Genomic DNA, 10,215 nt, shown 5'->3' on the forward strand with positions numbered 1-10,215 from the left:
GCAGACGATAAGTACAACCGTTTCAGAGAGCAGAGGCGGCCAATGTGACGATTTGGCTTTAAGTCGATTCGATAAAAATGACGAAAACGGACGGATTTCTCAGGTTTTTACTCTATTTGAACACTTTTCACATTCTCCCATGCAACTCGGCTGCTAGTCCTCCTTTCATGCAGAATCTTAAGGTCCTAGCTCATGTCCAAGGCTCCAAAGCCAGCTAAAAAGCAAATTATCAGAAGCTTAAAAATTGAATTGTACTACATCTTACTGGCTATAACATCAACTTAGAAGCTTCATCTGTGTTCTACTATGGTGCTTTTAGTGTCTCCGCATACCGCAGCATGCGACATAGCTTTGCAGACGATAAGTACAACCGTTTCGGAGGGAACAGCGGCCAATGTGACGATCTGGCTTTAAGTCGATTCGATAACAAATGACGAAAACGGACGGATTTCTCAGGTTTTTACTACATATGAACACTTTTCACATTCTCCTGGGCAACTCGGCAGCTAGTCCTCCTTTCATGCAGAAACTTAAGGTCCTAGCTCATGTCCAAGGCACCAAAGCCAGCTATAAAGTAAATAATCAGTAACTAAAACTTGAATTGTACTACTTCTTACTGGCTATTACATCAACTTGGAAGTGTCATCTGTGTTCTACTATGGTGCTTTTAGTGTCTCTGCATACCACAGCACGCGACATAGCTCTGCAGACGATAAGTACAACCGTTTCAGAGAGAAGAGCGGCCAATGTGACGATCTGGCTTTAAGTCGATTCGATAACAAATGACGAAAACGAACGGATTTCCTAGGTTTTTACTACATATAAACACTTTTCACATTCTCCTGTGTAACTCGGCTGCTAGTCCTCCTTTCATGCAGAATCTTAAGGTCCTAGCCCATGTCCAAGGCACCAAATCCATCTAAGAAGTCAATAATCGATACCTTAAACTTGAATTGTACTACTTCTTACTGGCTATTTCATCAACTTAGAAGCTTCATCTGTGTTCTACTATGGTGCTTTTAGTGTCTCCGCATACCGCAGCACGCGACATAGCTTTGAAGACGATAAGTACAACCGTTTCCGAGAGAAGAGCGGCCAATGTGACGATCTGGCTTTAAGTCGATTCGATAACAAATGACGCAAACGGACGGATTTCTCAAGTTTGTACTACATATGAACACTTTTCACATTCTCCCGTGCAACTCGGCTGCTACTCCTCCTTTCATGCAGAATCTTTTGGTCCAAGCTCATCTCCAAGGCACCAAAGCCAGCTAAAAAGTCAATAATCGATACCTAAAACTTGAATTGTACTACTTCTTACTGGCTATTACATCTTCTTAGAAGCTTAATATGTGTTCTACTATGGTGCTTTTAGTGTCTCCACATACCGCAGCACGCGACATAGCTTTGCAGACGATAAGTACAACCGTTTCAGAGAGAAGAGCGGCCAATGTGACGATCTGGCTTTAAGTCGATTCGATAACAAATGACGAAAACGGACGGATTTCTCAGGTTTTTACTACATATAAACACTTTTCACATTCTCCTGTGTAACTCGGCTGCTAGTCCTCCTTTCATGCAGAATCTTAAGGTAGTAGCTCATGTCCAAGCCTCCAAAGCCAGCTAAAAAGTCAATAATCAGTAGCTAAAACTTGAATTGTACTACTTCTTACTGGCTATTACATCAACTTAGAAGCTTCATCTGTGTTCTATTATGGTGCTTTTAGTGTCTCCGCATACCGCATCACGCGACATAGCTTTGCAGACGATAAGTACAACCGTTTCAGAGAGAAGAGCGGCCAATGTGACAATCAGGCTTTAAGTCGATTCGATAACAAATGACGAAAACGAACGGATATCTCAGGTTTTTACTACATATGAACACTTTACACATTCTCCCGTGCAACTCGGCTGCTAGTCCTCCTGCATGTAAAATCTTAAGGTCCTAGCTCATGTCCAAGGCTCGAAAGCCAGCTAAAAAGTCAATAATCAATACCTTAAACTTGAATTGTACTACTTCTTACTGGCTATTACATCAAATTAGAAGCTTCATCTGTGTTCTACTATGGTGGTTTTAGTGTCTCCGCCTACCGCAGCATACGACATAGCTTTGCAGACGATAAGTACAACCGTTTCAGAGAGAAGAGCGGCCAATGTGACGATCTGGCTTAAGTCGATTCGATAACAAATGACGAAAATGGACGGATTTCTCAGGTTTTTACTACATATGAACACTTTTCACATTCTCCCGTGCAACTCGGCTGCTAGTCCTCTTTTCATGCAGAATCTTAAGGTCCTAGCTCATGTCCAAGTCACCAAATCCATCTAAGAAGTCAATAATCGATACCTTAAACTTGAAGTGTACTACTTCTTACTGGCTATTACATCAACTTAGAAGCTTCATCTGTGTTCTACTATGGTGCTTTTAGTGTCTCCGCATACCGGAGCAAGAGACATAGCTTTGCAGACGATAATTAGGACCATTTCAGAGAGAAGAGCGGCCAATGTGATGATCTGGCTTTAAGTCGAGTCGATAACAAATGACGAAAACGGACCGATTTCTCAGGTTTTTACTACATATGAACACTTTTCAAATTCTCCCGTGCAACTCGGCTGCTAGTCCTCCTTTCATGAATAATCTTAAGGTCCTAGCTCATGTCCAAGGCATCAAAGCCAGCTAAAAAGTCGATAATCGATACCTAAAACTTGAATTGTACTAGTTCTTACTGGCTATTACATCTACTTAGAAGCTTCATCTGTGTTCCAATATGGTGCTTTTAGTGTCTCCGCATACCGCAGCACGCGACATAGCTTTGCAGACGATAAGTACAACCGTTTCAGAGAGGAGAGCGGCCAATGTGACGATCTGGCTTTAAGTCGATTCGATAACAAATGACGAAAACGGACGGATTTCTCAGGTTTTTACTACATATGAACACTTTTCACATTCTCCCGTGCAACTCGGCTGCTAGTCCTCCTTTCATGCAGAATCTTAAGGTAATAGCTCATGTCCAAGGCACCAAAGCCAGCTAAAAAGTCAATAATCAGAAGCTAAAACTTGAATTGTACTACATCTTACTGGCTATTACATCAACTTAGAAGCTTCATCGGTGTTCTACTATGGTGCTTTTAGTGTCTCCGCATACCGCAGCATGCGACATAGCTTTGCAGACGATAAGTACAACCGTTTCGGAGGGAAAAGCGGCAAATGTGACGATCTGGCTTTAAGTCGATTCGATAACAAATGACGAAAAAGGACGGATTTCTCAGGTTTTTACTACATATGAACACTTTTCACATTCTCCCGTGCAACTCGGCTGCTAGTCCTCCTTTCATGCAGAATCTTAAGGTAATAGCTCATGTCCAAGGCACCAAAGCCAACTAAGAAGTCAAAAATCGATACCTAAAACTTGAATTGTACTACTTCTTACTGGCTATTACATCAACTTAGAAGCTTCAACTGTGTTCTAGTATGGTGATTTTAGTGTCCCCGCATACCGCAGCACGCGACATAGCTTTACAGACGATAAGTACAACCGTTTCAGAGAGAAGAGCGGCCAATGTGACGATTTGGCTTTAAGTCGATTCGATAACAAATGACCAAAACGGACGGATTTCTCAGGTTTTTACTACATATGAACGCTTTTCACATTCTCCCGTGCAACTCGGCTGCTAGTCCTCCTTTCATGCAGAATCTTAAGGTAATAGCTCATGTCCAAGGCACCAAAGCCAGCTAAAAAGTCAATAATCAGAAGCTAAAACTTGAATTGTACTACATCTTACTGGCTATTACATCAACTTAGAAGCTTCATCGGTGTTCTACTATGGTGCTTTTAGTGTCTCCGCATACCGCAGCATGCGACATAGCTTTGCAGACGATAAGTACAACCGTTTCGGAGGGAAGAGCGGCCAATGTGACGATCTGGCTTTAAGTCGATTCGATAACAAATGACCAAAACGGACGGATTTCTCAGGGTTTTACTACATATGAACACTTTTCACATTCTCCCGTGCAACTCGGCTGCTAGTCCTCCTTTCATGCAGAATATTAAGGTAATAGCTCATGTCCAAGGCACCAAAGCCAACTAAGAAGTCAAAAATCGATACCTAAAACTTGAATTGTACTACTTCTTACTGGCTATTACATCAACTTGGAAGTGTCATCTGTGTTCTACTATGGTGCTTTTAGTGTCTCTGCATACCACAGCACGCGACATAGCTCTGCAGACGATAAGTACAACCGTTTCAGAGAGAAGAGCGGCCAATGTGACGATCTGGCTTTAAGTCGATTCGATAACAAATGACGAAAACGAACGGATTTCCTAGGTTTTTACTACATATAAACACTTTTCACATTCTCCTGTGTAACTCGGCTGCTAGTCCTCCTTTCATGCAGAATCTTAAGGTCCTAGCCCATGTCCAAGGCACCAAATCCATCTAAGAAGTCAATAATCGATACCTTAAACTTGAATTGTACTACTTCTTACTGGCTATTTCATCAACTTAGAAGCTTCATCTGTGTTCTACTATGGTGCTTTTAGTGTCTCCGCATACCGCAGCACGCGACATAGCTTTGAAGACGATAAGTACAACCGTTTCCGAGAGAAGAGCGGCCAATGTGACGATCTGGCTTTAAGTCGATTCGATAACAAATGACGCAAACGGACGGATTTCTCAAGTTTGTACTACATATGAACACTTTTCACATTCTCCCGTGCAACTCGGCTGCTACTCCTCCTTTCATGCAGAATCTTTTGGTCCAAGCTCATCTCCAAGGCACCAAAGCCAGCTAAAAAGTCAATAATCGATACCTAAAACTTGAATTGTACTACTTCTTACTGGCTATTACATCTTCTTAGAAGCTTAATATGTGTTCTACTATGGTGCTTTTAGTGTCTCCACATACCGCAGCACGCGACATAGCTTTGCAGACGATAAGTACAACCGTTTCAGAGAGAAGAGCGGCCAATGTGACGATCTGGCTTTAAGTCGATTCGATAACAAATGACGAAAACGGACGGATTTCTCAGGTTTTTACTACATATAAACACTTTTCACATTCTCCTGTGTAACTCGGCTGCTAGTCCTCCTTTCATGCAGAATCTTAAGGTAGTAGCTCATGTCCAAGCCTCCAAAGCCAGCTAAAAAGTCAATAATCAGTAGCTAAAACTTGAATTGTACTACTTCTTACTGGCTATTACATCAACTTAGAAGCTTCATCTGTGTTCTATTATGGTGCTTTTAGTGTCTCCGCATACCGCATCACGCGACATAGCTTTGCAGACGATAAGTACAACCGTTTCAGAGAGAAGAGCGGCCAATGTGACAATCAGGCTTTAAGTCGATTCGATAACAAATGACGAAAACGAACGGATATCTCAGGTTTTTACTACATATGAACACTTTACACATTCTCCCGTGCAACTCGGCTGCTAGTCCTCCTGCATGTAAAATCTTAAGGTCCTAGCTCATGTCCAAGGCTCGAAAGCCAGCTAAAAAGTCAATAATCAATACCTTAAACTTGAATTGTACTACTTCTTACTGGCTATTACATCAAATTAGAAGCTTCATCTGTGTTCTACTATGGTGGTTTTAGTGTCTCCGCCTACCGCAGCATACGACATAGCTTTGCAGACGATAAGTACAACCGTTTCAGAGAGAAGAGCGGCCAATGTGACGATCTGGCTTAAGTCGATTCGATAACAAATGACGAAAATGGACGGATTTCTCAGGTTTTTACTACATATGAACACTTTTCACATTCTCCCGTGCAACTCGGCTGCTAGTCCTCTTTTCATGCAGAATCTTAAGGTCCTAGCTCATGTCCAAGTCACCAAATCCATCTAAGAAGTCAATAATCGATACCTTAAACTTGAAGTGTACTACTTCTTACTGGCTATTACATCAACTTAGAAGCTTCATCTGTGTTCTACTATGGTGCTTTTAGTGTCTCCGCATACCGGAGCAAGAGACATAGCTTTGCAGACGATAATTAGGACCATTTCAGAGAGAAGAGCGGCCAATGTGATGATCTGGCTTTAAGTCGAGTCGATAACAAATGACGAAAACGGACCGATTTCTCAGGTTTTTACTACATATGAACACTTTTCAAATTCTCCCGTGCAACTCGGCTGCTAGTCCTCCTTTCATGAATAATCTTAAGGTCCTAGCTCATGTCCAAGGCATCAAAGCCAGCTAAAAAGTCGATAATCGATACCTAAAACTTGAATTGTACTAGTTCTTACTGGCTATTACATCTACTTAGAAGCTTCATCTGTGTTCCAATATGGTGCTTTTAGTGTCTCCGCATACCGCAGCACGCGACATAGCTTTGCAGACGATAAGTACAACCGTTTCAGAGAGGAGAGCGGCCAATGTGACGATCTGGCTTTAAGTCGATTCGATAACAAATGACGAAAACGGACGGATTTCTCAGGTTTTTACTACATATGAACACTTTTCACATTCTCCCGTGCAACTCGGCTGCTAGTCCTCCTTTCATGCAGAATCTTAAGGTAATAGCTCATGTCCAAGGCACCAAAGCCAGCTAAAAAGTCAATAATCAGAAGCTAAAACTTGAATTGTACTACATCTTACTGGCTATTACATCAACTTAGAAGCTTCATCGGTGTTCTACTATGGTGCTTTTAGTGTCTCCGCATACCGCAGCATGCGACATAGCTTTGCAGACGATAAGTACGACCGTTTCGGAGGGAAAAGCGGCAAATGTGACGATCTGGCTTTAAGTCGATTCGATAACAAATGACGAAAACGGACGGATTTCTCAGGTTTTTACTACATATGAACACTTTTCACATTCTCCCGTGCAACTCGGCTGCTAGTCCTCCTTTCATGCAGAATCTTAAGGTAATAGCTCATGTCCAAGGCACCAAAGCCAACTAAGAAGTCAAAAATCGATACCTAAAACTTGAATTGTACTACTTCTTACTGGCTATTACATCAACTTAGAAGCTTCAACTGTGTTCTAGTATGGTGATTTTAGTGTCCCCGCATACCGCAGCACGCGACATAGCTTTACAGACGATAAGTACAACCGTTTCAGAGAGAAGAGCGGCCAATGTGACGATTTGGCTTTAAGTCGATTCGATAACAAATGACCAAAACGGACGGATTTCTCAGGTTTTTACTACATATGAACGCTTTTCACATTCTCCCGTGCAACTCGGCTGCTAGTCCTCCTTTCATGCAGAATCTTAAGGTAATAGCTCATGTCCAAGGCACCAAAGCCAGCTAAAAAGTCAATAATCAGAAGCTAAAACTTGAATTGTACTACATCTTACTGGCTATTACATCAACTTAGAAGCTTCATCGGTGTTCTACTATGGTGCTTTTAGTGTCTCCGCATACCGCAGCATGCGACATAGCTTTGCAGACGATAAGTACAACCGTTTCGGAGGGAAGAGCGGCCAATGTGACGATCTGGCTTTAAGTCGATTCGATAACAAATGACCAAAACGGACGGATTTCTCAGGGTTTTACTACATATGAACACTTTTCACATTCTCCCGTGCAACTCGGCTGCTAGTCCTCCTTTCATGCAGAATATTAAGGTAATAGCTCATGCCCAAGGCACCAAAGCCAACTAAGAAGTCAAAAATCGATACCTAAAACTTGAATTGTACTACTTCTTACTGGCTATTACATCAACTTACAAGCTTCATCTGTGTTCTAGTACGATGATTTTAGTGTCCCCGCATACCGCAGCACGCGATATAGCTTTACAGACGATAAGTACAACCGTTTCAGAGAGCAGAGCGGCCAATGTGACGATTTGGCTTTAAGTCGATTCGATAACAAATGACCAAAACGGACGGATTTCTCAGGTTTTTACTACATATGAACGCTTTTCACATTCTCCTGTGCAACTCGGCTGCTAGTCCTCCTTTCATGCAGAATCTTAAGGTCCTAGCCCATGTCCAATGCTCCAAAGCCAGCTAAAAAGTTAATAATCGGTAGCTGAAACTTGAATTGTACTACTTCTTACTGGCTATTACATCAAATTAGAAGCTTCATCTGTGTTCTACTATGGTGCTTTTAGTGTCTCCGCATACCGCATCACGCGACATAGCTTTGCAGACGATAAGTACAACCGTTTCAGAGAGAAGAGCGGCCAATGTGACAATCAGGCTTTAAGTCGATTCGATAATAAATGACGAAAACGAACGGATTTCTCAGGTTTTTACTACATATGAACACTTTACACATTCTCCCGTGCAACTCGGCTGCTAGTCCTCCTGCATGTGAAATCTTAAGGTCCTAGCTCATGTCCAAGGCTCCAAAGCCAGCTAAAAAGTCAATAATCAATACCTTAAACTTGAATTGTACTACTTCTTACTGGCTATTACATCAAATTGGAAGCTTCAACTGTGTTCTACTATGGTGCTTTTAGTGTCTCCGCATACCGCATCACGCGACATAGCTTTGCAGACGATAAGTACAACCGTTTCAGAGAGAAGAGCGGCCAATGTGACAATCAGGCTTTAAGTCGATTCGATAACAAATGACGAAAACGAACGGATTTCTCAGGTTTTTACTACATATGAACACTTTACACATTCTCCCGTGCAACTCGGCTGCTAGTCCTCCTGCATGTAAAATCTTAAGGTCCTAGCTCATGTCCAAGGCTCCAAAGCCAGCTAAAAAGTCAATAATCAATACCTTAAACTTGAATTGTACTACTTCTTACTGGCTATTACATCAAATTAGAAGCTTCATCTGTGTTCTACTATGGTGGTTTTAGTGTCTCCGCCTACCGCAGCATACGACATAGCTTTGCAGACGATAAGTACAACCGTTTCAGAGAGAAGAGCGGCCAATGTGACGATCTGGCTTTAAGTCGATTCGATAACAAATGACGAAAACGGACGGATTTCTCAGGTTTTTACTACATATGAACACTTTTCACATTCTCCCGTGCAACTCGGCTGCTAGTCCTCCTTTCATGCAGAATCTTAAGGTAATAGCTCATGTCCAAGGCACCAAAGCCAGCTAAAAAGTCAATAATCAGAAGCTAAAACTTGAATTGTACTACATCTTACTGGCTATTACATCAACTTAGAAGCTTCATCGGTGTTCTACTATGGTGCTTTTAGTGTCTCCGCATACCGCAGCATGCGACATAGCTTTGCAGACGATAAGTACAACGGTTTCGGAGGGAAGAGCGGCCAATGTGACGATTTGGCTTTAAGTCGATTCGATAACAAATGACCAAAACGGACGGATTTCTCAGGTTTTTACTACATATGAACGCTTTTCACATTCTCCTGTGCAAATCGGCTGCTAGTCCTCCTTTCATGCAGAATCTTAAGTTAATAGCTCATGTCCAAGGCACCAAAGCCAACTAAGAAGTCAAAAATCGATACCTAAAACTTGAATTGTACTACATCTTACTGGTTATTACATCAACTTAGAAGCTTCATCGGTGTTTTACTATGGTGCTTTTACTGTCTCCGCATACTGCAGCATGCGACATAGCTTTGCAGACGATAAGTACAACCGTTACAGAGAGAAGAGTGGCCAGTGTGACGATCTGGCTTTAAGTCGATACGATAACAAATGACAAAAACGGACGGATTTCTCACGTTTTTACTACATATGAACACTCTTCACATTCTCCCGTACAACTCGGCTGTTAGTCCTCCTTTCATGCAGAATCTTAAGGACCTAGCTAATGTCCAAGGCACCAAAGCCAGCTAAAAGTCAATAATCGATACCTAAAACGTGAATTGTACTACTTCTTCCTGGCTATTACATCAACTTAGAAGCTTCATCTGTGTTCTACTATGGTGCTTTTAGTTTCTCCGCATACCGCAGCACGCGACACAGCTTTGCAGACGATAAGTACAACCGTTTCAGAGAGAAGAGCGGCCAATGTGACAATCAGGCTTTAAGACGATTCGATAACAAATGACGTAAACGGACGGATTTCTCAGGTTTTTACTACATATGAACGCTTTTCAAATTCTCCCGTGCAACTCGGATGCTAGTCCTCCTTTCATGCAGAATCTTAAGGACCTAGCTAATGTCCAAGGCACCAAAGCCAGCTAAAAGTCAATAATCGATACCTAAAACGTGAATTGTACTACTTCTTCCCGGCTATTACATCAACTTAGAAGCTTCATCTGTGTTCCACTATGGTGCTTTTAGTGTCTCCGCATAGCGCAGCACGCGACATAGCATTGCAGACGATAAGTA

The sequence above is a fragment of the Schistocerca gregaria genome, unplaced genomic scaffold, assembly GCF_023897955.1.
Source record: "Schistocerca gregaria isolate iqSchGreg1 unplaced genomic scaffold, iqSchGreg1.2 ptg000496l, whole genome shotgun sequence".
NCBI classification, from domain to species: domain Eukaryota; kingdom Metazoa; phylum Arthropoda; class Insecta; order Orthoptera; family Acrididae; genus Schistocerca; species Schistocerca gregaria.